Source organism: Nicotiana tabacum, chromosome 1 (genome assembly GCF_000715075.1).
Source record: "Nicotiana tabacum cultivar K326 chromosome 1, ASM71507v2, whole genome shotgun sequence".
Classification (NCBI taxonomy): Eukaryota; Viridiplantae; Streptophyta; class Magnoliopsida; order Solanales; family Solanaceae; genus Nicotiana; species Nicotiana tabacum.
In genome coordinates, this window is record NC_134080.1 from 61,058,624 (window position 1) to 61,064,668 (window position 6,045).

A 6,045-nucleotide genomic window follows, 5' to 3' on the forward strand; every position below is an offset into this window, starting at 1 on the left:
TTCACAAGTTCTATAAGTCATGAGCAAGTGTCTAGTAGAATCTTGCGGATTAGTAGTGACGTCCATACCTATCTTCGAGAGGCTCAAGGAATTTAGGATAAACTTCCCATCTTTCTTTCCTTATCAGTATTGATTTAGCTTGAAGCGTAACTCTTTGAATTCCTTCCATGAATTCGTATACGCATGTGAGTGCTCGGTATTAGTTGTGCATCACCGGTTTGTGATTCCATGGATAAGGTACGAGATGTGATTTCTACATGCAGATGATTGGCCAATATGTAGGACTTGAGGCCGGGATATGGCTATATCTTAAGCACGGGGATTTCGATTGCGTGAGCACATGCTTTTGAACTTATATGTCTAGTGGTGTCCCTATTAGCAGAATTTATGGCTCGATGAGTGGTTGGATGGCTATATGATGAGTATAATGTGACTGCGAGATGTGTTCTAATGGATTGAAGGTGACGGGAAGAGTTTTCTTGAGATGTAAAAAGGACTATCAGGTGCTTGATTTCTGTCTTGATGTGGCGCATAGTCTCGAATTATGAGTGTATTGAAGGATCTTTCATGTTGCTTAATTGTGGAACAAATCATATACTCATGTCTTATTGATGAGTCCAGACTTAGGAAGATTAAGTGATTGCATAGTAGTGCAGTTGTGAAAGGGTATTAGGAGATGTCAGTTTGAGGCTAAGCAGGTGGGTTATACCATGCGAGGTAATTTATAAATGTGTGGTCTTTATGATACTGTGTGGAGACTTTCTTTTCTACCAGTGGATTATAATTGTGCTATTTGAGTTTGGGTTGGTTGAAAAAGTTGACCTGACCGTCCCGAGGATGAATGCGAGATTAACAAATGATTTGAGGTATTATATGGTTTGTGTTACCTGATCTTATGAAGGGTTGAGTTGAATTTCGGTGCGAGATTATGGCAATAATAAATTATGGGTGTTATGAGTTATCAAGTGTTTTGTTCTATGGCTTCGAGCCAAGTGGGGGAGTCGCTATCAATGATTTGATTGCATGGTTATGTGGTACTGGTTTCGGTTTGAGGCATACTTATGACTCAAATATGACTTGTAGAGGTTGGTTTTGAGGATGACTCGAGTAAGAAAATTTCTGAATATGGGTTATATTGCATTTATGAGTATATGCAAATCATGGAATGATTGACTATTATGTGTGGATGACGTAGTGTGCATGGAGTATGAATTTGATCAGTTGTGTTAAGGCAGGGTTACTTCCTTGAGTGTTGTTGTGCTAATGGGACACAGGTCATTTGGCCCGGTTGGGCAGCACAATTGAGATTTGAGAGTAATGGATGGCTCTTGAGAAAGTTCTAATGGGTTCAATAAATATGCAGCAATTGAGAATTTCTTGGATTTGTATATGGCAAGAATCTGAGATTTACATTGGATGGTGTCGAGTCTCGCAGTATTTCTATATCATTATGTGAAGCAAATGACTTTATACCCACAGAAGGTCTCTTCAGAGTGGGTGTCTCGATTGTGGCATTTTTGGGGTGCTTAAGGGGGAAATACGGCGCCTTATGGGCCTTACAACGATGTGATTTTATTCTAGGATCTCGTACGGTGAGTTTTGGTTAAGGATCATGGTGTTTTGCAAGGAGAAGTGTCCCTTTGAGGGTAGTTCGGAATGAACTCAGAGAAATAGGATAGTTTGATAGTAGGTTAGATCAGCACAGTAATGGGTATGATCGGTTCTTTGGGTACTTATGATGTGGTGAATCTCTACAGGTGTTTTTTGCCAATGCTCTTGGGTTTTGGTGACATGCGTGACTTGGTTGAGTTAGAGGGATTCAGTTATGATAGCTTGGTTATGTGCAAACGGATTCCAAAGAGTTCTCAGTGATTTTTATCACAGTTCGAGGTGGATATTTCCTACTAGCTTGAGGAACATGTTGCGTATTAGGATTTTCTCCTGGATGAGATCAAACGCAGGTTCCTGGCTAATTGAATAGGTATTCTACTTATGACTTAGAGTTGATTATGATATCCTCGTACTTTTCATATGATGGCATGATTGATGCGGTGTGTTGTATGAGATTAAGATTTGCGTATACAAGGTCACGAGTCAGTTTTGAAGGGAAAGTCATGAATTCTTAGGCAACATAGACGATTTCAGATGACTAGGTGAATGATATTACTATTTTGTATTGCTTGAGGAGAGTGTACATTTCAGAAGGTGTACTGTGTTTTGACTTACAGACTCTTCATTGATATTGTGGTACTCTCATGGTTGATCGATTGCTGATATTCAGATTTTTCTATGTGGCACAGAAGAATTATGGAAGTATTCCTCATGGGATGATCACGTGTGAGAGATGTGTTAGACATTCGGGTGGTGGAGTTGGGATCGGATATGGTGATTCGTGCGTTATATAAATTTGGAGTCTGGGAGTTCTCAAAAGCAGATTGTTTCGTGGTTGTAAACTATAAAGTTGTGGCCAAAGCTAGCCAGATGATAGTATGTGTTATGATTCAGTCATTGTGAACTTTCGGAGGGTTATTTATCTATTGTGGGTCGCCAGAGTTGAATTGGGATTCATTGATATGCCCAATAAGGATGTGTATTCTATATCGGGTCAGATTGGTTGACTCTGTACTGCTACTGTTGAGGGATGTGTCATTCCGTTAGAATTAAGCTTATTCGTGTTCTGATATGATCTATGTGTTACCCTTCTATGCCACGAGGGGTTGTGATTCGTTGGTCATATGAACACATGGTGCAGTTCTATTAGGCCTTATAGCGGAATTCGAGCGAGATAGATATTAAGGTGTTGAATATTGCACATTTGGTTATGTTCTTTCCGGACTATGATATTGAGTTATTTGCTTCTCAGTGGTTATGGTCATGGACTTTTGGTACTAGACGTCAAATTGTGCATGGTTGTTAATTTTGAGCATTGTGACTTGAGTATTTCATGTGGACTAGTGTTTGGATGGGGTTGCGCATTGCAGCAAAGTTGTGCGGGATATGATCCTTTATGTTAGATTCGTGTGTATTGGTTTTACTAGGTATGATGGGTTCGTAGCATTTCGGTTGTGGTGGTACTTATTGAACTTGCAGGATGGTTCTCTTGTTTGAATCATTTTCCATGTTTGAGTACATTTGAATTGTTGCGTATTAGTGCACGGATTGCACGATTTGTGGCTCTGGGTAGTATTGGTGTGGCATGTTAGTAGAGTAGCTTGTATTTGATAAGATAAGGTCGTCGGACCTAGAATGGGTGCTATCGAATTTGATTGCGGTATATTTGAAAGGGTAATGTCGCTGATCTACTTAGAAATTGGCTATAGTTCTTGCGGAAAGAGAGGGATCTCCATGACTTGTTGATCTGATGAATGGTTATGAGTTTTCATGTGTTTCTTTCATCATCAGTAGTGTACGAAGGTTGAGAATGAGATTTTGTTTGATATGAGGTTTATTACCGATATTGGGTTGTTTTGAGCAACTATTGTGATCAGAAATTTTGCTACGACTATGTGAGTCATGCAGTATGTTATGTGAGTACATCTTGGATTATGTTTATGGCTTGATACAGCTTGTTCATACTTATACAGTGTGTAGATGTGAGATTCAGGTCTAGTAGGAAATTCCGGATGTTGGAAATTGAATTCTGTGGTTTACGGACTAAGGTTGAAGTAATGATCTTCAGTTATTTTGTGTTGTTAGGCCTGTATGGAATAGAGTGACGTGGGATCATCCCCGAGTATGTGTGTGATAAGGTTACACAGTGATTTGATGGCTTAGGAACAACTCTTGGCGCGTTCGAGGACGAATGTGTGTTTAAGTTGGGGATGATGTAATGACCCGGCCGGTCATTTTGAGCATTTGCACTTTGCTCGGTGTGAGGGCATGAGTAGCTCTGTATGATGTAATTATGACTTGTGTGAATCGTCGGTTTTGGTTTTCAAGTTATTTAGAATCGATTTGGAAGAATGAGCGTCATGATTGAAGCTTTAAGTTGGAAAGTTGACCAAGTTTAACTTTTTAACATTTGACCTCGGATTGGAGTTTTGATGGTTCCGTTAGGTCTGAATGGTGATTTTGGACTCGGGCGTATGCCTGAGTTTGCATTTGGATGTTTCTAGAAGGTTTCAGTACAAATTGGTGAAAAACTAAAATTTGAAGGTTTGGTAAAACTTATAAGTTTGACCGAGAGTTGACTTTGAAGACATCAGATTTGGATTGTGATTCCGGGAATTAGAATAGCTTCGTTATGTTATTTGTGACTTATGTGCAAAATTTGAGTTCATTTAAGTTTGATTTGAGGTGCAATTCATCATTTTGATGTTGTTATGCGTGAGTTGAGGCCTCGAGTAGGTCCGTGTTATATTATGGTACTTGTGGGAATGTTCGGATGTGGTCCCGAGGGGATCGGGCGTGTTTTGGATTGAATTCGGATCATTTTCCTTCATTTTGGCATTTATTAGTTCTGTTGAGCATCCGGTTTTCTTATTCGTGATCACGTAGAGTTAGTCGCGATCGCGTAGAGTTGTATGAACACTGGGAGAAATTGTTCATCTCGTTCGCGAGTCCTCATATGCGTTCGCATAGGTTGCTGCAGTTTGAGCAACGTGTTGGCATAGGTTTCCACGCGTTCGCATAGTGATTTTGGGCAGAGCTAGGCAGAGGCTATTTCTGTTCGTGTTCACGGCCTTGTTTCAGCGATCGCATAGTTTGGGAGCTTTGTGTACCGCGTTTGCACGGATTTATACGCGATCGTATAGTGTATATTTGAGGCAGCACATTTTCCTTCTTCGCGAACGCGAGGGTGTTTCCACGATTGCGATTCATTAATTCACCTAGTGATTATAAACTACTCTATTTCAGAGGTTTCAACCATTTTTTTTGCAAATTTGGAGTTATGAGGCTCGGATTGAGGCAATTCTTGAAGCAATCTTTACCATGTGGATTGGGGTAAGTGTTCTCTACTCATTTTTGATTTTATATCATGAATCTATCTTCGTTTTTGGCATTTGATTGAGGGTTTCAAGAGAGAAATTGGGGTTTTCCCTAAAGTTTCATAGAGGGAGTTTTTGAGTTTTAAACATCGATTCGAAGTCAAATTTGAGTTAAACTAATATGGCTGGACTCATAATTTAATGGGAATATGGTTGGACTCATAATTTAATGGGTTATCGGATTTTGTGTGTTTTGTCAGGTTCCGATGTGTGGGTCCGTGTTTGATTTTTGGGGTTAATTTTGGGCTTTTGATTAAAAATTCGTCCTCTATCATTTGGATTTGTTTCCTTGGGCTATATTTGAGTCACTTTTGGCTAGTTTCAAGCTGTTCAGAGGTCGGTATGCGCGAGATGGAATTTTTGGAGCATCGTTTGGCTTATTCAGTATTGGATTTGGCTTGTTCGAGGTAAGTAACACTTTTAAATTTGGTGTTGAGGGTATGAAACCCCGAATTACATGTTATGTGATTGGTATTGAGGTAACACACATGCTAGGTGACAGACGTATGGGCGTGCATCGTGTGAATTGTGACTCTGTTATATCTGTGGTATTGTGTAGCTATCTAATCTTATATGTAACAATGAAATCTCTACATACTAGAGCTATTGAACTGTGATCCATGTTAGAAACCATGTTAGGCAACATGCTTATTCTGTTGGGACCAATTGAGGTCATTTATGCTGTTGAGCTATTTTCTTACATTGCAATTACATACTCAGTCGTACACATTCATATGCATATCATACCTTAGTCTCTGTTACCATTTACTGATACATCACATCATTATTTTTGGGCTGATATTTATGACATTGTGAGCCCGAGAGATTGGAGAGATTGATGGCTGAGCGAGGCTAGGGGCTTGATTGTGAGGATATTGATGGGATCGGGCTGCACGCCGCAGTAGGTATTATTGATTTATGATTGGAGCGGGCTGCACGCCGCAGAATATATTATTTATTACGCCATGATTGGCTTATTATAGTGCTTGGACTGAAGGAGCCCCTTCGGAGTCTACACACCCACAGTGAGCGCAGATACCTACTGAGTCCGAGTGCC